The sequence below is a fragment of the Rutidosis leptorrhynchoides genome, chromosome 1, assembly GCF_046630445.1.
Source record: "Rutidosis leptorrhynchoides isolate AG116_Rl617_1_P2 chromosome 1, CSIRO_AGI_Rlap_v1, whole genome shotgun sequence".
NCBI classification, from domain to species: domain Eukaryota; kingdom Viridiplantae; phylum Streptophyta; class Magnoliopsida; order Asterales; family Asteraceae; genus Rutidosis; species Rutidosis leptorrhynchoides.
In genome coordinates this window covers 676,334,552-676,357,685 of record NC_092333.1, presented here as the reverse complement: position 1 = coordinate 676,357,685, position 23,134 = coordinate 676,334,552, and positions in this window count along the sequence as shown.

Below are 23,134 nucleotides of genomic sequence, written 5' to 3'. Positions count from 1 at the left end.
ACTGTTTTACCCGATAAAAGAAAAGAAGAGATGGATCTACACGATGAATCAATTCCATCATTAAAAGGAAGTAAAGTCTTCCGAAAAAGACACGCGCTTCTTGATTTAGGTCATGAAGTTGTCATCCAGACCAGCTGTAGGTTGACGAAAAATCTAGAAAAGTCATCACTAAAATCAGCAGGAAATCCACGAACCTCAGCATTAAACAGGGTCGCCAAGTGGTCAGATTTATCCTAACCATGAGAAGGATTTATCTCATACAATGGGGAGGCACCGTGCAAATTAGCTTGATAAGACTAATGAATCAGATCCCCAGAAAAGGATAATCTCCTTAAAGATTAAAAAATCAGCTTTTAAGACTGATATTACTCAATCCTTGAGATTGACCTTAAAGATTGAGAATTCAAACTCATGGAATTCGATGATATCTAAACTCGAGCTTGAACGAGAAAATATTTTGATCAAAAATACAAACCGATTTGTTTTCTGAAAACCCATTTTCAATGCGTTCATTACCATTGAACGTAAAATCCTAGGAATTCACCTGGAATTCATTAGGTCACCTGAACCAAATCGGGTGTCAACCGTAAGAACGGTGGTTGCATAGCATGGTCGGAGACAGGACCTTGTGCCAGACCGAAAAATCATAGGATGATCTTTACTATCGCTCCTACCAAGGATAGTTCTAGCATCCGACACGTTTAAAAAGACCATAATCATCTGCATGTCACAAGACATTGCCTTAACAGTTTCTTGTTCATCGCTTTCCTTTACAACCGGACGGTAGTTTACCGAAAGGTAATATACGGAACAAGTAAACTGGATGTGTGCTATTCGATACCGGGATAGCAGTGGATTACACGAGCCTAAAAGTTTTCAGCCAAAATATTGATCCACAAATATATTTTGCAACACCGATGATGGATCAAATCAGAAAACTTGTCTAGGGTAAAATCTAGCTTGAATTTTCAAAAGATCAAATGTTTTCATAAAGATCCAATTTCCTAAAGGATCTAAATTTTTATAGTCATGTGGGACTGTAAACCGCCTTTCAAATGTGCACTTTGCTTTGGAAACCGAAAGTAAATCGGCTATTTGATTGCCAGTGTCGTTGACCTAAACCCGAGGCAACCATAAAAAGACACACCCACCTTTAACCACATCGTTACTATCATTGTTTATACCGCCGTATTGAAGTCACTAATGTACAAAGTGTGAAGAATAAAGAAGTGACTCAAGTGTTTCAAGACTATATTGCTTGAGGACAAGCAACGCTTAAGTGTGGGAATATTGATAATGCCAAAAATGAACACATATTTTATAACATTATTCCCCAAGAAAGACAAGATTTTAGTTGGTATTGTTCGATTTACAAGCGATATTCGTTTAAATTTTAAAAAGAGAAGATAAAAGGCAGATTCGACAAATTGAAGACAAAATGGTTCAAAGAGCTAAAAAGTACAAGATACAATTAAAAAGGTTCAAAATATTGATGAGGAACGTCTCAAAATGACAAGAGTACAAGTTACAAGACGCAAAGTACGCGATTTAAAATAATACGCGAGGACGTCCGAAAATCCGGAACCGGGACCTGAGCCTAGAAGAAACGCCCGACGCAACGGACCAAAAATATCTACTCAACTATGCATATAAATATAATATAATATATAAATAATTATTAAAATTATTTATATATTTATATTATTTATTTATTATGTCGGCAAGCAATCAGACAAAAGATCATGAGCTGGAATCTCTTGCCATGCGACTCGCATGGCTGGAAGGGGAAACTCATGCGAGTCGCATGACCCCCTTTTCCAGGCCACATTCTATTTAAAGCGACTTCTGGCATCCGTTTTCTTGACACCAAAATATCTATAATCTCTCTTCTCTCATATATACGAAAAATATATATATATAATTTATATTTTAATTTTAATTTTAATTATAATTCTAATAATAAGGGTATGTTAGCGAATGTTGTAAGGGTGTAAGTCGAAATTCTGTCCGTGTAACGCTACGCTATTTTTAATCATTGTAAGTTATGTTCAACCTTTTTATATTAATGTCTCGTAGCTAAGTTATTATTATGCTTATTTAAAACGAAGTAATCATGATGTTGGGCTAATTACTAAAATTGGGTAATTGGGCTTTGTACCATAATTGGGGTTTGGACAAAAGAACGACACTTGTGGAAATTAGACTATGAGCTATTAATGGGCTTTATATTTGTTTAACTAAATGAAAGTTTGTTAATGTTAATATAAAGATTTACAATTGGGCGTCCCTATAAATTACCATATACACTCAATCGGACACGATGGGCGGGGTATTTATATGTACGAATAATCGTTCATTTAACCGGACACGGGAATGGATTAATAGCCACTAGAATAATTAAAACAGGGGTGAAATTACATTCAAGGGTAATTGGTGTAATTGTTAACAAAGTAGTAAAACCTTGGTTTACACGCAGTCGATAACCTGGTGTATTCATTAAACAAAGTATTAAAACCTTGTTACAATTCGAATCCCCAATTAGTTGAAAGATTTAACTTCGGGTATAATAATAATTTGACGAGGACACTCGCACTTTATATTTATGACTGATGGACTGTTATGGACAAAAACCAGACGGACATATTAAATAATCCAGGACAAAGGACAATTAACCCATGGGCATAAAACTAAAATCAACACGTCAAACATCATGATTACGGAAGTTTAAATAAGCATAATTCTTTTATTTCATATTTAATTTCCTTTATTTTATATTTAATTGCACTTCTAATTATCGCACTTTTATTTATTGTTATTTAATCGCACTTTTAATTATCGTACTTTTTAATTATCGTAAGTTTATTTTATCGCACTTTTATTATTCGCAATTTCATTATCGTTATTTACTTTACGCTTTAATTTAAGTCTTGTATTTATTTTATATTTTACATTAGGTTTTAACTGCGACTAAAGTCTTAAAACCGACAAACCGGTCATTAAACGGTAAAAACCCCCCTTTATAATAATAATATTACTTATATATATATATTTGTATTTTTAATAAAAGTAAACTAATATAGCGTTGAGCTTTGTTTAAAGATTTCCCTGTGGAACGAACCGGACTTACTAAAAACTACACTACTGTACGATTAGGTACACTGCCTATAAGTGTTGTAGCAAGGTTTAAGTATATCCATTCTATAAATAAATAAATATCTTGTGTAAAATTGTATCGTATTTAATAGTGTTTTCTGCTAAAATTAATAACTATTTTATATACACCTCGCAAAAACATCAAGTTTTTGGCGCCGCTGCCGGGGACTCGGCGAAACACTATATTTTTAATTTATATTTGAAAAAAAAATAAAAAAAAAAAAATTTCTGTAAAAAAAAAAAAAAAAAACGTAAAAAAAAAAAAAAAAAAATTATGTAAAAAAAAAACGTTTTTTTTAAGAAAAAAAAAAAGTTTTTTTTAAGAAAAAAAAAATTCGTTTTTTTTAAAAAAAAAAAAAAAAAATTTAAAAAATTATATATTTTTAAGATTTTGTCTATAAAAAAATTATTTTAAGTTTTATTACCTTTAGTTTTTTTTAGACTATAGTCGCAACTTTTAGTATTAAGTTTATTTTTGCCGTAGTTATTTTTATTTTTTGATTTTTAGGCTTTGCCGTAAAATTCCTTAAGTGCTTATTCCTTAGACTAAGTATTAGGTGCTTTAGAATTTTGCGACGCCATTTTTCGTGCTATTTTCTTATTTTTATTTTTCGACGCCTATTTTTCTACCTTTTTATTTTTTCGCCACTTTTCGACGCGCATTCTTTTTCTTTCTTATTTCTCGACGCTTTAGTTTTTAGGACTTAGAAATTTTCTCTATTTCTTATCTAATATCTCAAACAGAAAGAAAAATTATTTAAGTGGTTAAATTAATGGACGTTGACAATTTTCTGCTTCGTAGTAATAGTTGGATTTGTTAGTGGCTGAGTTGTGAGCTTCCGATTTAAAGGGTTCTGGCTCCCTGCTGCATCTTTTGGCTATTCGAAACGTGGGCAAAAGCAGAAAAGTCTATTAATTGGACAACTTATATAAGTTTTTCTATTTTTATAACTAATAGGATAATTAGTAAATGCACCACATTGTAGCTAAAATTTGGCCATCGCAATAAAATGGAAAATTTTGAAAACAAGGCTATGGAAACTCTTTTTGATATCCAAAATCAATTAAATCAATACTCTCAAACGAGTGTTGATGACAATTCGTTCGGTCAATCTTGGATCACGAATGACGAAACAATAACTGGTTGTGAAATCTGTGGAGATTATCACTCAACATGGGAATGTTATTATTACGTTCCTATGAAAAATTACGCACCCACGGAACCTGAATGGAATGATTATGAAGAATACAATTCAAATTGGGATTATTCCCAAGAATATATCCAAACTCAACAACCAGTAGACGAGGAAAATTACGTGTCTGAAAATTTATTAGACAATATGAAAATCAAACTCGAAGAACTCAATGCTCAAAATGAACAAATGAGAGAGTTTGTAAACCGGCAAGCTGAAACTCTATCAGACTACACACCTGTTGATCTGAGGAGTATTGTGCAAGAAAATCTCATATCATCGAATTTTGATGAATTCGAGAGCTCCGAAATCACCAACTATTCCGATGATACTTTTTATTCAGTCTTACCAATTTCACAACATATCGACACATTAGCCTCTACCGACGAAATCATCGATCCATCAATGGATAAAGAAGAAGTAAGGGTAACAAATTGGTACTCTTGGGAATACGATAACGTTGAAAATTTTACCCCCAAGGCCAAACCGAACTTCACCATTTCACAACCTTCCAACCCAATATTCTCAATAGACGAGTCATCCACCAGAAATAAACTACGAGCTGTAACAGATAATGACACCTCGAATTTCACCCAATTGGGTAATAGAGGTGAAAACTTTGACGTCGAGAATAAAAGGAAGGAAACGTTAGAAATTGTCCACCCTATAATATGTATGTCGGTGTATATCAATCCATTTGACCAAGAACCAGAAAAGAGACATATCCATTTACTAAAAGCTACACTTAAAAAAGAATTAAGTAGTGACAATCGGGCGAGTCTAAACTTTAAACCCATTGATATATTATACACCACCCGAGATGTAAATAACTGGCTCACTACTCTAATTCGTGGAACTTATTCTACCGACTTCACATGTCGTCAGCTAAGTGTGGGGAAGTTTAACCCCACTTAATGTTAAATTAGGGGTTCGGGTTAGTGCATAACTCGTTAATAAACATGCATGATAACTTAGGGTAAAATACGCATTTTCAAAAATTAGCAAACAGTTCAGAAAAGCAACCATTTTTGAAGAAAAACATGTGTGATAAAACAAGAAGGAATGAACGGTGAGGCGCGCCATCTATCATTCGACGAGCTTTGTAAGTACAAACTAGGTAATCTTAATCACTTTTCTACACTAATCACCCTCATGAATTTATAATTATAGTCTGATTTCATGCAAATGAGGGCATTGCATGATCTTAAGTGTGGGGAAGGGTTATAAATTCTCTCGGGTTTATACTTGGTTTATTTGCCAAATTTTGGGAAAATTTGAAAAAAAAATTTCAACTAAATGAAGTCAAAATCATGTTTATACATATTTATGAACGATGAAAACTAGGTGATAATACCGAAATTATCGTTACCTCGAAAAGGACATAAATTGAGAAACAACCAAAAACGCTTGAATTCATTTAAAATGGAATAAATGAGAATAAAAAGGCAAAGAAAGAAACTAAGTGTGGGGAGAATGTACCAAGTTATTCAATTAAAAACTATCTATCACATGTTTCTGTAAAGTTATTGCAGGTGTTTTTGTTTTGAACTAAATTAACTGTTTTACCCGATGAAAAAAAAGAATAGTTGGATCTACACGATGAATCAATTCCATCATTAAAAGGAAGTAAAGTCTTCCGAAAAAGACACGCGCTTCTTGATTTAGGTCATGAAGTTGTCGTCCAGACCAGCTGTAGGTTGACGAAAAATCTAGAAAAGTCATCTCTAAAATCAGCTGGAAATCCACGGACCTCAGCATCAAACAGGGTCGCCAAGTGGTCAGATTTATCCTAACCATGAGAAGGATTTATCTCGTACAATGGGGGGCACCGTGCAAATTAGCTTGATAAGACTAATGAATCAGATCCCCAGAAAGGATAATCTCCTTTAAAGATCAAAAATCAGCTTTTAAGCCTGATATTACTCAATCCTTGAGATTGACCTTAAAGATTGAGAATTCAAACTCATGGAATTCGATGATATCTAAACTCGAGCTTGAACGAGAAAATATTTTGATAAAAATTACAAACCGATTTGTTTTCTGAAAACCCATTTTCAATGCGTTCATTACCATTGAACGTAAAATCCTAGGAATTCACCTGGAATTCATTAGGTCACCTGAACCAAATCGGGTGTCAACCGTAAGAACGGTGGTTGCATAGCATGGTCGAAGACAGGACCTTGTGCCAGACCGAAAAATCATAGGATGATCTTTACTATTGCTCCTACCAAGGATAGTTCTAGCATCCGACACGTTTTTAGACCATGAACAAATGCATGTCATTAGACATTGCCTTAACAGTTTCTTGTTCATCGCTTTCCTTTACAACCGGACGGTAGTTTACCGAAAGGTAATATACGGAACAAGTAAACTGGATGTGTGCTTTCCGATACCAGGATAGCAGTGGATTACACGAACCTAAAAGTTTTAAGCCAAAATATTGATCCACAAATATATTTTGCAACACCAAAGAATGGATTAAATCAGAAAACTTGTCTAGGATAAAATCTAGCTTGAATTTTCAAAAGATCAAATGTTTTCATAAAGATCCAATTTCCTTAAGGATCTACATTTTTATAAGTCATGTGGGACTGTAAACCGCCTTTCAAATGTGCACTTTGCTTTGGAAACCGAAAGTAAATCGGCTATTTGATTGTAAGTGTCGTTGACCTAAACCCAAGGCAACTGTGGATGACACACCCACCTTTAACCATGGTTCTATCATTACTATCATTGTTTATACCACTCTATCAAAATCACTGATGTACAAAGTGTGAAGAATAAAGAAGTGATTCGTGTGATGTATTATGTTATTTCAAGACTGTATTGCTTGAGGACAAGCAACGCTCAAGTGTGGGGATATTGATAAGGCTAAAAATGGAACATATATTTCATAGCATTATCCCCCAAGAAAGACAGGATTTTAGTTGTAATTGTTCCATATTCAAGTAATATTCGTTTATATTTAATAAGTGCGAAGACAAAAGGCGAAAACGAAGAATTGAAGACGGAAAAGTCCAAAATGCTCAAATGTACAAGATACAATTAAAGTGGTTCAAATTATTTATGAAGGACGTCTAAAAATGACAAGAGTACAAGTTGCGGAACGCAAAGTACACGATATAAAATAATACGCGAAGACGTCCGAAAATCCGAAACCGGGACCCGAGCCAAGAAGAAACGCCCGACGCAACGGACCAAAAATATCTAGTCTACTATGCACAAGAATAAAATATAATATATAAATAATTATATTAATTATTTATATATTTATATTTATTTTATATTATGTCGGCAAAGCTATGTGACAAACGTATGTGAGCTGTCCAGCATAGCCATGCGACTCGCATGGATTTATGCCTATTTCCCATGCGAGTCGCATGAGGATCAGATTCAGCTCAGGTTCTATAAAAGGCCAGTTTTCTACTCGTTTTTAACACACCACACACCCATAACATAATAATAATAATACTCCATAAGATAATAAATAAATAAATATATATATATATAGTATAGATTAGTGTTATATTAGATTAGTTCGGGTTATGTAAAGGTTATTTTACGGGTTTTTGAAGTCGAAATTCTGTCCGTGTAACACTACGCGATAAATACTCAATGTAAGTTACGTTCTCCTTTTTAAATTAATGTCTCGTAACTAAGTTATTATTATGCTTATTTAATCCGAAGTAATCATGATGTTGGGCTAATTACTAAAATTGGGTAATTGGGCTTTGTACCATAATTGGGGTTTGGACAAAAGAACGACACTTGTGGAAATTAGACTATGGGCCTAAAAATATAATACCCGTATGTGAGCTGTCCAGCATAGCCATGCGACTCGCATGGATTTATGCCTATTTCCCATGCGAGTCGCATGAGGATCAGATTCAGCTCAGGTTCTATAAAAGGCCAGTTTTCTACTCGTTTTTAACACACCACACACCCATAACATAATAATAATAATACTCCATAAGATAATAAATAAATAAATATATATATATATATAGTATAGATTAGTGTTATATTAGATTAGTTCGGGTTATGTTAAGGATTGTTTTAAGGGTTTTTGAAGTCGAAATTCTGTCCGTGTAACGCTACGCGATAAATACTCAATGTAAGTTATGTTCTCCTTTTTAAATTAATGTCTCGTAGCTAAGTTATTATTATGCTTATTTAAAACGAAGTAATCATGATGTTGGACTAATTACTTAAATTGGGTAATTGGGCTTTGTACCATAATTGGGGTTTGGACAAAAGAACGACACTTGTGGAAATTAGACTATGGGCTATTAATGGGCTTTATATTTGTTTAACTAAATGATAGTTTGTTAATGTTAATATAAAGATTTACAATTGGGCGTCCCTATAAATTACCATATACACTCGATCGGACACGATGGGCGGGGTATTTATATGTACGAATAATCGTTCATTTAACCGGACACGGGAATGGATTAATAGCCACTAGAATAATTAAAACAGGGGTGAAATTACATTCAAGGGTAATTGGTGTAATTGTTAACAAAGTAGTAAAACCTTGGTTTACACGCAGTCGATAACCTGGTGTATTCATTAAACAAAGTATTAAAACCTTGTTACAATTCGAATCCCCAATTAGTTGGAAGATTTAACTTCGGGTATAATAATAATTTGACGAGGACACTCGCACTTTATATTTATGACTGATGGACTGTTATGGACAAAAACCATACGGACATATTAAATAATCCAGGACAAAGGACAATTAACCCATGGGCATAAAACTAAAATCAACACGTCAAACATCATGATTACGGAAGTTTAAATAAGCATAATTCTTTTATTTCATATTTAATTTCCTTTATTTTATATTTAATTGCACTTCTAATTATCGCACTTTAATTTCTGTCATTTTAATTATCGTCATTTACTTTACTCTTTAAATTAAGTCTTGTATTTATTTTATATTTTACATTAGGTTTTAACTGCGACTAAAGTTTTAAAATCGACAAACCGGTCATTAAACGGTAAAAACCCCCCTTTATAATAATAATATTACTTATATATATGTTTGTATTTTTATAAAAGTAAACTAATATAGCGTTGAGCTTTGTTTAAAGATTTCCCTGTGGAACGAACCGGACTTACTAAAAACTACACTACTGTACGATTAGGTACACTGCCTATAAGTGTTGTAGCAAGGTTTAAGTATATCCATTCTATAAATAAATAAATATCTTGTGTAAAATTGTATCGTATTTAATAGTTTTTCCTAGTAAAATATAAACTATTTTATATACACCTCGCATAACATCAAGTATTTTTGGCGCCGCTGCCGGGGACTCGGCGAAACACTATATTTTTAATTTATATTTGAAAAAAAAAAATAAAAAAAAAAAATTCTGTAAAAAAAAAAACGTTTTTTTAAGAAAAAAAAAATTCGTTTTTTTTAAAAAAAAAAAAATTTTAAAAATTATATATTTTTAAGATTTTGTCTATAAAAAAATTATTTTAAGTTTTATTACCTTTAGTTTTTTTTAGACTATAGTCGCAACTTTTAGTATTAAGTTTATTTTTGCCGTAGTTATTTTTATTTTTTGATTTTTAGGCTTTGCCGTAAAATCCCTTAAGTGCTTATTCCTTAGACTAAGTATTAGGTGCTTTAGAATTTTGCGACGCCATTTTTCGTGCTATTTTCTTATTTTTATTTTTCGACGCCTATTTTTCTACCTTTTTATTTTTTCGACACTTTTCGACGCGCATTCTTTTTCTTTCTTATTTCTCGACGCTTTAGTTTTTAGGACTTAGAAATTTTCTCTATTTCTTATCTAATATCTCAAACAGAAAGAAAAATTATTTAAGTGGTTAAATTAATGGACGTTGACAATTTTCTGCTTCGTAGTAATAGTTGGATTTGTTAGTGGCTGAGTTGTGAGCTTCCGATTTAAAGGGTTCTGGCTCCCTGCTGCATCTTTTGGCTATTCGAAACGTGGGCAAAAGCAGAAAAGTCTATTAATTGGACAACTTATATAAGTTTTTCTATTTTTATAACTAATAGGATAATTAGTAAATGCACCACATTGTAGCTAAAATTTGGCCATCGCAATAAAATGGAAAATTTTGAAAACAAGGCTATGGAAACTCTTTTTGATATCCAAAATCAATTAAATCAATACTCTCAAACGAGTGTTGATGACAATTCGTTCGGTCAATATTGGATCACGAATGACGAAACAATAACTGGTTGTGAAATCTGTGGAGATTATCACTCAACATGGGAATGTTATTATTACGTTCCTATGAAAAATTACGCACCCACGGAACCTGAATGGAATGATTATGAAGAATACAATTCAAATTGGGATTATTCCCAAGAATATATCCAAACTCAACAACCAGTAGACGAGGAAAATTACGTGTCTGAAAATTTATTAGACAATATGAAAATCAAACTCGAAGAACTCAATGCTCAAAATGAACAAATGAGAGAGTTTGTAAACCGGCAAGCTGAAACTCTATCAGACTACACACCTGTTGATCTGAGGAGTATTGTGCAAGAAAATCTCATATCATCGAATTTTGATGAATTCGAGAGCTCCGAAATCACCAACTATCCCGATGATACTTTTTATTCAGTCTTACCAATTTCACAACATATCGACACATTAGCCTCTACCGACGAAATCATCGATCCATCAATGGATAAAGAAGAAGTAAGGGTAACAAATTGGTACTCTTGGGAATACGATAACGTTGAAAATTTTACCCCCAAGGCCAAACCGAACTTCACCATTCCACAACCTTCCAACCCAATATTCTCAATAGACGAGTCATCCACCAGAAATAAACTACGAGTTGTAACAGATAATGACACCTCGAATTTCACCCAATTGGGTAATAGAGGTGAAAACTTTGACGTCGAGAATAAAAGGAAGGAAACGTTAGAAATTGTCCACCCTATAATATGTATGTCGGTGTATATCGATCCATTTGACCAAGAACCAGAAAAGAGACATATCCATTTACTAAAAGCTACACTTAAAAAAGAATTAAGTAGTGACAATCGGGCGAGTCTAAACTTTAAACCCATTGATATATTATACACCACCCGAGATGTAAATAACTGGCTCACTACTCTAATTCGTGGAACTTATTCTACCGACTTCACATGTCGTCAGCTAAGTGTGGGGAAGTTTAACCCCACTTAATGTTAAATTAGGGGTTCGGGTTAGTGCATAACTCGTTAATAAACATGCATGATAACTTAGGGTAAAATACGCATTTTCAAAAATTAGCAAACAGTTCAGAAAAGCAACCATTTTTGAAGAAAAACATGTGTGATAAAACAAGAAGGAATGAACGGTGAGGCGCGCCATCTATCATTCGACGAGCTTTGTAAGTACAAACTAGGTAATCTTAATCACTTTTCTACACTAATCACCCTCATGAATTTATAATTATAGTCTGATTTCATGCAAATGAGAGCATTGCATGATCTTAAGTGTGGGAAAGGGTTATAAATTCTCTCGGGTTTATACTTGGTTTATTTGCCAAATTTTGGGAAAATTTGAAAAAAAAATTTCAACTAAATGAAGTCAAAATCATGTTTATACATATTTATGAACGATGAAAACTAGGTGATAATACCGAAATTATCGTTACCTCGAAAAGGACATAAATTGAGAAACAACCAAAAACGCTTGAATTCATTTAAAATGGAATAAATGAGAATAAAAAGGCAAAGAAAGAAACTAAGTGTGGGGAGAATGTACCAAGTTATTCAATTAAAAACTATCTATCACATGTTTCTGTAAAGTTATTGCAGGTGTTTTTGTTTTGAACTAACTTAACTGTTTTACCCGATGAAAAAAAAGAATAGATGGATCTACACGATGAATCAATTCCATCATTAAAAGGAAGTAAAGTCTTCCGAAAAAGACACGCGCTTCTTGATTTAGGTCATGAAGTTGTCGTCCAGACCAGCTGTAGGTTGACGAAAAATCTAGAAAAGTCATCTCTAAAATCAGCTGGAAATCCACGGACCTCAGCATCAAACAGGGTCGCCAAGTGGTCAGATTTATCCTAACCATGAGAAGGATTTATCTCGTACAATGGGAGGGCACCGTGCAAATTAGCTTGATAAGACTAATGAATCAGATCCCCAGAAAGGATAATCTCCTTTAAAGATCAAAAATCAGCTTTTAAGCCTGATATTACTCAATCCTTGAGATTGACCTTAAAGATTGAGAATTCAAACTCATGGAATTCGATGATATCTAAACTCGAGCTTGAACGAGAAAATATTTTGATAAAAATTACAAACCGATTTGTTTTCTGAAAACCCATTTTCAATGCGTTCATTACCATTGAACGTAAAATCCTAGGAATTCACCTGGAATTCATTAGGTCACCTGAACCAAATCGGGTGTCAACCGTAAGAACGGTGGTTGCATAGCATGGTCCAAGACAGGACCTTGTGCCAGACCGAAAAATCATAGGATGATCTTTACTATTGCTCCTACCAAGGATAGTTCTAGCATCCGACACGTTTTTAGACCATGAACAAATGCATGTCATTAGACATTGCCTTAACAGTTTCTTGTTCATCGCTTTCCTTTACAACCGGACGGTAGTTTACCGAAAGGTAATATACGGAACAAGTAAACTGGATGTGTGCTTTCCGATACCAGGACAGCAGTGGATTACACGAACCTAAAAGTTTTAAGCCAAAATATTGATCCACAAATATATTTTGCAACACCAAAGAATGGATTAAATCAGAAAACTTGTCTAGGATAAAATCTAGCTTGAATTTTCAAAAGATCAAATATTTTCATAAAGATCCAATTTCCTTAAGGATCTACATTTTTATAAGTCATGTGGGACTGTAAACCGCCTTTCAAATGTGCACTTTGCTTTGGAAACCGAAAGTAAATCGGCTATTTGATTGTAAGTGTCGTTGACCTAAACCCAAGGCAACTGTGGATGACACACCCACCTTTAACCATGGTTCTATCATTACTATCATTGTTTATACCGCTCTATCAAAATCACTGATGTACAAAGTGTGAAGAATAAAGAAGTGATTCGTGTGATGTATTATGTTATTTCAAGACTGTATTGCTTGAGGACAAGCAACGCTCAAGTGTGGGGATATTGATAAGGCTAAAAAGGAACATATATTTCATAGCATTATCCCCCAAGAAAGACAGGATTTTAGTTGTAATTGTTCCATATTCAAGTAATATTCGTTTATATTTAATAAGTGCGAAGACAAAAGGCGAAAACGAAGAATTGAAGACGGAAAGGTCCAAAATGCTCAAATGTACAAGATACAATTAAAGTGGTTCAAATTATTTATGAAGGACGTCTAAAAATGACAAGAGTACAAGTTGCGGAACGCAAAGTACACGATATAAAATAATACGCGAAGACGTCCGAAAATCCGGAACCGGGACCCGAGCCAAGAAGAAACGCCCGACGCAACGGACCAAAAATATCTAGTCTACTATGCACAAGAATAAAATATAATATATAAATAATTATATTAATTATTTATATATTTATATTTATTTTATATTATGTCGGCAAAGCTATGTGACAAACGTATGTGAGCTTTCCAGCATAGCCATGCGACTCGCATGGATTTATGCCTATTTCCCATGCGAGTCGCATGAGGATCAGATTCAGCTCAGGTTCTATAAAAGGCCAGTTTTCTACTCGTTTTTAACACACCACACACCCATAACATAATAATAATAATACTCCATAAGATAATAAATAAATAAATATATATATATAGTATAGATTAGTGTTATATTAGATTAGTTCGGGTTATGTAAAGGTTATTTTACGGGTTTTTGAAGTCGAAATTCTGTCCGTGTAACACTACGCGATAAATACTCAATGTAAGTTATGTTCTCCTTTTTAAATTAATGTCTCGTAACTAAGTTATTATTATGCTTATTTAATCCGAAGTAATCATGATGTTGGGCTAATTACTAAAATTGGGTAATTGGGCTTTGTACCATAATTGGGGTTTGGACAAAAGAACGACACTTGTGGAAATTAGACTATGGGCCTAAAAATATAATACCCGTATGTGAGCTGTCCAGCATAGCCATGCGACTCGCATGGATTTATGCTTATTTCCCATGCGAGTCGCATGAGGATCAGATTCAGCTCAGGTTCTATAAAAGGCCAGTTTTCTACTCGTTTTTAACACACCACACACCCATAACATAATAATAATAATACTCCATAAGATAATAAATAAATAAATATATATATATATATAGTATAGATTAGTGTTATATTAGATTAGTTCGGGTTATGTTAAGGATTGTTTTAAGGGTTTTTGAAGTCGAAATTCTGTCCGTGTAACGCTACGCGATAAATACTCAATGTAAGTTATGTTCTCCTTTTTAAATTAATGTCTCGTAGCTAAGTTATTATTATGCTTATTTAAAATGAAGTAATCATGATGTTGGACTAATTACTTAAATTGGGTAATTGGGCTTTGTACCATAATTGGGGTTTGGACAAAAGAACGACACTTGTGGAAATTAGACTATGGGCTATTAATGGGCTTTATATTTGTTTAACTAAATGATAGTTTGTTAATGTTAATATAAAGATTTACAATTGGGCGTCCCTATAAATTACCATATACACTCGATCGGACACGATGGGCGGGGTATTTATATGTACGAATAATCGTTCATTTAACCGGACACGGGAATGGATTAATAGCCACTAGAATAATTAAAACAGGGGTGAAATTACATTCAAGGGTAATTGGTGTAATTGTTAACAAAGTAGTAAAACCTTGGTTTACACGCAGTCGATAACCTGGTGTATTCATTAAACAAAGTATTAAAACCTTGTTACAATTCGAATCCCCAATTAGTTGGAAGATTTAACTTCGGGTATAATAATAATTTGACGAGGACACTCGCACTTTATATTTATGACTGATGGACTGTTATGGACAAAAACCATACGGACATATTAAATAATCCAGGACAAAGGACAATTAACCCATGGGCATAAAACTAAAATCAACACGTCAAACATCATGATTACGGAAGTTTAAATAAGCATAATTCTTTTATTTCATATTTAATTTCCTTTATTTTATATTTAATTGCACTTCTAATTATCGCACTTTAATTTCTGTCATTTTAATTATCGTCATTTACTTTACTCTTTAAATTAAGTCTTGTATTTATTTTATATTTTACATTAGGTTTTAACTGCGACTAAAGTTTTAAAATCGACAAACCGGTCATTAAACGGTAAAAACCCCCCTTTATAATAATAATATTACTTATATATATGTTTGTATTTTTATAAAAGTAAACTAATATAGTTAATAATATGATATTATTTATGATAATAATAATAATAATATATTGTATTATTTATAATAATAATGATAACCTAAAAATATAATGATTTTTAGTGATAATGATAATAAAAATTCTAAAATAATAATATTTATAATTAAAATGTAACAAATTTCATGTATTAATTTTTATATTTTTATATTATCATTTTAATTTTATTAATAATACTGATATTAGTACTAATATTAATATTTGTATTTTAAGGAAAGTATATATAATAACCATATTTTAACTTGTAATTACATATATTAATATTACTTTTTATTAGTTATGTAATATCTTAATGTATATATAATAACACACATTGGATATTTAGTATTCATGTATATAATAGTATACATACAATTAGAATTCTTTTGTATCACAATCATATATATATATATATATATATATATATATATATATATATATATATATATATATATATATATATATATATATATATATATATATATATATATATATATATATATACTTTCATTGCTACATATTTAATTATATTTTAAGTATCAAGTAAGTAATATATTAATTATATATATTGAAACAAATAATTTCAGAGTATAACATTAAATACTTTATTAACATTGTCAAATTATGTAAATTCAATCTATTCTCTATATTTAAATAAATAGTTTTAAATAACAAGTTTAAGTTTTCCTTCATAATAATTAAATCACATGATAGTTCGTTATTATAATTAATTTATAATATATAATTATTTACATGTATAGTAATTTATATATATAAACATTTCTATTTACAATTATAGGTTCGTGAATCTTCGGGCATAGTTAAAGGGCAAATGCATTCATGTATATTGTTCCAAAAGTTTTTGAGACTCGATATTACAGACTTTGCTCATCTTGTCAAAATCATATAAGATTTAAGTTTAAATTTGGTCAGAAATTTTTGGGTCGTCACAGTACCTACCCGTTAAATAAATTTCGTCCCGAAATTTGAGTGAGGTGGTCATGGCTAACACTAAAAATGTTTTCATGACGAAATTGAGTTGATAAATAGAGTTTTATTACTGTTGAGTAATATGGATAAGATAATTCGATTACTCGAAGAGTACGAGTGAAGCTATTACTAAATAGTGAAATGAGAAAGACATGTTTTATCATAACTTTAGACTAGTCATGGTTGAATTCCGGAATTCAAGGGATTTAAAGAAAATCTATGAAATCTATAAGATCTTATTCTTCGGTAAATGAGGAAATTAGGATCTCTTTAATTAAATGATATGATCTGCCTCGATTGTTCTATCTGATATTTCCCTTTTAAATTAAACTCTTCCGTTCCATTATTCTCACCATTCCTATACTTTCTTTCTTAGTTCATACATCCAAAAGATTGTGAAAATGCTTAATCCTGTTCCAACCCTTGATATTTTCCTAATTATCATTAATGTCATCCTTCTTTTCAATCTTCCAAAAGAAAAATCTGTTTACCTCTACTATTACCTTGGGGTGATTTTATTCTTAAATCAACTGTGTCTTTATATTGCTATTCGTATTAATATCTACGGTTTATGAATTGTTGTTGGGTTTTATATCTTCCATTATACTTCGATGTCTCTGCTTCTGTCCTTCTGTAATCATTGACATCCACAGTTAATACTCTCTCCAATTTACTGTGATTTATTCTCCCATTTTTATTTCAGATCTTCATTCTTTTGTTTTCTCTTCCCGATTCTAAATGAAGCCAATAATGGTCCAGAATTCATAGATATAGAGTTTCGAATGATTATAATGTTTTAAGCAGGAAGGAACGTGATAGCACGATTTGATTTTCAAATTTATCAACATCACGGAAGATAGAACCATCAAGAATACATTTTCTTGATATGTTCAGAAGTTAAGTAGAATGAGAGAGTTATGTAACATGACACATGATGATGTTATGATCTGTGAATCATCATGTTCCAATAGAAACTCAGCATGACTTACTGTAATATAATCACGTTGGCCAAGCGCCATTATATTATACTAACTCATGCTTCAATTCCCAACACTTTTCCACAATTCATTCATAATTTATACTTAGATTTTACAGAAGTTTCCAATATAATGAAATACTAGAAAACACGAAGAGGTAGATAATTTCGGACAAGAATATTTATGAAAATATCCTCAAAAATATCGAGGATATTTATGATGATATTTTGGAATTTATAAGTTCGACAGTTGATGAAGAAATATTTTCCGCAAGATTTTAACATGACCTCGGAGCAAGGTATTCTCTAAAGATTTCATCGGATCCAGAATTACCTGGATTCTTTGAATATAGGGTATGGTCTTTGTATTTGTCCTTGGTCTCCTTCATGGTTAGCTCAATCCGTTTTTCAGTTCCAACTTTTCTGAGCTTTTCCAACATACTATTCTTTATCATCAAACTTTCGACTGTTAAGGTCGTTTACAGTTTTTGCTGCTTCATTAAGCTCTTTCAGAATTCAGAGTATTGATTCGTAGACTGGGTGCTGTTCAGAATTTCGAAATGGAAGATCATAATTCTAAGAGATAAATATTATATGTATACATATAACTGTTGATGTAGAAATGCTGCGAGATTTCAAGATACTGATTGCTAAATTCTGATGATTCATATGGCAATTCTCGTTACAAGATGCGAATGAGTAAATGATGAAATTTCGATAAATATAATGATTTTATTTTTTTGGAAAGTCAAAGATAATTGAAGTTGTTGGTAAGTTTATTGCTAATGTGGTGGAACATGAAAGGTTCTCCAGTAACGATGATGAAAGGGCAACGTATATATCAAAGTTATAATAAGGCTGTTTTGACTGAAGAATCAAAGTTGACTTGCTGGAGCTGTGACAAAATTAACTACTTTGGAAAAGAACTGCAAAGTTATTTTGGGTAATAATAATGCTAAATAAAATTGCACAGCTACGTGTTAAACGTTTACTTAGTTTCCGAGAGTTTTTCAAGTGCATAACTATATGCATCAATCTTTTCTTCCGTAGATGAAGTGTGGTTGGTTCCTCCTCTAGATTGAGGTGTTTTTCAAAATAATGAAAGGTTTGAACGCAGAATGTAATCGTGATGATACAAATCGGGTTTAAGATGAAATTAAGTGGCAAACTTGAAGAATTGTTTAGTTTCATATGTTATAATCAATATTTTAATTCATTTTAATTGTCCAATGTTGGTCCTCAGTTGATAGTCCATAGTTAGTAATTCAATAATTCATATATAGTTTAATATAAAATATTCGAATTAAATAATACGTATCGTAACCCGTGTACATGTCTCAGATTCGATCACAACTCAAAGTATATATATTATTGTAGAATCAACCTTAACCCTGTATAGCAAACTCTAGCATTACAGCATATAGAGTGTCTATGGTTATTCCAAATAATATATATACATGCGTCGATATGATATGTCAAAACTTTGTATACGTGTCCCGATATTTAAAGTACGTAAAATAAATAACAGAAATTAAATGATGATAAATAAAATTGCGAGAATGTAAATTGCGATAATTAAATTGCTATAAATAAAATGTAACCAGTTAGCTAGGAACAGTTAGCGTGGATTCTTAACAAAATTCTTCTCATAGTTAAATTGTTTGTTTCTAACAAATTTTATTTGTCCAATGTTTTCTTCATTATGCCACTTGTTAGATTCTGATAAGTCAAAATCCAATTATGAAATTGAATGAAAAATGGTTATTTTGTAGTGAACAGATTCATATATCGGTGAATGTAAGTAGGATAGTAAATGACTGTTGAACCAGATTCGCAGAATGTACTGTGTAACTGATTAATGTTCAATCTAAATATTCCTCGGGTATTACCTACCCGTTTAAATATTTTTACCATTAACAGTTTGTACGAAAGAATTTTTAATTACAATCTTTATGAAAACATATATACATATATATTTTCTTCAGATGTAATCATGGATTTAATGAGTTAATATGATATTAATCTCATATGATTTTCGGTTTGAGCTAGAATAAGAAATCTCTAAAACTATTAGGAACCACATATTCTTCACAGAATATTTCTTCTTCACAGAATATTTCTTCAATGAAGTTATGGATCAATACTTCATCGTTCATTGTTGTTGGTACTCCTTGGTATCTATAGTGCGTATGATGTTGATGTTCGTGGGACAGATTGTGAAATTGAGGTGTGAGATGCGGATGTTGCTGTTGCTAGATGGTGGTGGTACTGTTGATGTTGCTGATGGTGGTATTGTTTATACTGCTGGTGCTGCTGATGCTGTTGGGTACTGCTGATGGTGATGGTGCTGATGTTGATGATGCTTGTGGTGCTTGTGATGATTGCAAGTTGTGCACCATATTCTCTAAAGCCACCACTCTAGTACGAAGCTCATTAACTTCTTCTATTACACCGGGGTGGTTGTCGGTTCGGACGAGCGGATGAATAAGATCTAGAATTTGGTTTAGTATATAATCATGACGAGATACTCTGGAAATGAGAGAGAAAATGGTGTTTCGAACCGGTTCGCCGATAAGTGCTTCAGGTTCTTCACCGAGAGGGAAATGTTGTGGATGGAAGGGATCGCCTTCTTCTTGTCTCCAATGATTAAGGAGGCTACGAACCCATCCCCAATTCATCCAAAATAGATGATGGCTGATTGGTTGATCCATTCCGGTCACACTGCTTTCGGAACTTGAGTGAGATTCCATTTCGGAATTCGAGGGACTTGAACTAATGACGAATTCCATTTCGTACAATTTGAATAAGGGATTGATTTTTGAATATTGGACGGTATTCTAACTATATAGAATATATATATATATATATATATATATATATATATATATATATATATATATATATATACATATATATATATATATGGAGCAAAAGGTTTCGTAGATTACGGCAGAATTTACAGGGTATGTTAGGAAAAGTTTACAGTAATAGATACGATAAGATATGATTTAGCAGATACGCTAAGATATGAATTTTTTCTATACACTATTCATGCAATCAATGCAGCAAGACGTGTCTAGACTAAGAATGATAAGCAGATAATTTTCGACACCAAATGATAAGCAAAACTTTTTGACATGAAGACCAGGTTCAAGTTAAGACTTATTAATATAACCTAACAACTACTAGGCTGAAGTCCATACTTATTAATGCATCTTAACAACTACTAGTTAGACACACTAATGCAAGACCTGGTTCGCTACGACCACCGCTCTGATACCAACTGAAACGACCCATCCTAATCCATCCGAACGAAGTCCATATCGATTACAAATGATTCACAACAGTTGATTACATCACGAGGTATTTAACCTCTATATGATACATTTTTACAAACATTGCATTCGTTTTTGAAAAGACAATCTTTCATTACATCGAAAGTTGACGACATGCATACCATCTCATAATATATCCAACTATAATTGACTTAATAATAATCTTGATGAACTCAACGACTCGAATGCAACGTCTTTTAAAATATGTCATGAATGACTCCAAGTAATATCTCTAAAATGAGCAAATGCACAGCGGAAATTTTCTTTCATACCTGAGAATAAACATGCTTTAAAGTGTCAACCAAAAGGTTGGTGTGTTCATAGGTTTAATTTCTATATAATAATCATAATAATTAATAAGCCACAAGATTTCATTTAATTAAATGTGCAGGATCATTACAACTGCAAAAAAATCATTCATACGTTGAGTTGCCTGGTAACCAACCTTAACATAGAGCGCTTAAGATATCTGGCATCATACATTTCACTATTCAAATGTATGACAAGAACCCTTCGAAGTACTAAAGCATTTCCACTATTCGAAAATGGGGGTGGTTGGTGCCCGTAGATCTACCTTTAGGATTCGCGTCAATTAGTGTTTTTCACTAATTCTTAGGTTACCAAGCATAATAATAATAAGTACAGATATCCTGTATAACAAGACAATCGTAGAATGTAGTTTCATGAACTTGTGCTTATTTTGTAAAACATTTATAAAAGCAACGCATGTATTCTCAGTCCCAAAAATGTAAAGAGTAAAAGGGAGCAAATGAAACTCACCAATTGTATTTTGTAGTAAAAATACATATGACTATATTGAACAATGCAGGGTTGGCCTCGGATTCACGAACCTATATCATTGATATATATATATATATTAAAACGTAATTGTAATCAAACAACCTTATATATTATTATTTGTGATATAATTTTTATATCAATAACTTATTTACTTCATTATATTTTCTTTTTATATATTTTAATTAAGAGTATTTATATATCTAGGTTACGGTTATTATTATATTTATATAAATAATCTTTTGTTCGCAAAATAATAGTTATAGTATTATTAGAATAATATTAATGATAGTAAAAATGATAGTAATTATAATGCTTTATATTACTAATAAAGATACTAATGTTATTAATTCTATACTAATGGTATTAATATTAATAACCATAAAAATCTTAGTTTTCCTGTGAATGATAGTTATGACAATAGTTTTAGTAATTACATAATAATATTATTCGTTATAATATAAATAATAATACTTATGATGATAATAATCATAATAATAATACATATTACGAAACCTATAGTTATGATAATAATAATAATGATAATAATAATAATAATAATAATAATAATAATAGTAATCTTAATAGTAATAACTAATACTTATCTTAGTAACAATAATAATAATTATAATATTAAATGATAATACTACTAATAACTAAAATGGTTTTGTTATTAACTCGATTAATGATAATAATAATAATAATAATAATCATCTTTATTATTGTTTGTACTAATAATTCTTTAACATAGTAACAATAATTAATAATCATAATAATACTAATAGTAGTAATAATTTACATAATACTAATATTAATAATAATAATAATAATATTAATAATAATAAAGGCTACCTTAGAAGAAATCGTCCTAAAAAAAATATACTGCAGCTCCAGGGGTTCGAACCCCCGGCCTCCCGTTCACCTGCTAGCAGCTTAACCGTCCCTCTATTTCTCTCTTTTCTGTTTAATATCTCAGCTGTATAATACTTAATCTATATTATTTCTGTTTTGTATTCCTTCTTCTTCATCATTCATATTCGAACCAAATAATTAATCTCTTTCTATCAAAATGATTCTTGGACTCAGTATACAAAACAGAAAAATAATTAATTGTAATTAATTGAATTGAGAGATTAAATAAAAAAATATATATATAAACATATATTTCTGCTCCTGCTCGTCGTAGATAAAAAAAATATAACTCCTTCAATTTGATTTCTACTTCGTTTTAGACCACGTTTATAACACGAAATATGTTTGAAATCGTTCATATAAATATTTGACATCATCAATTAAACCTAATTTATAACAGAAAATCTAAATTTAATCGAG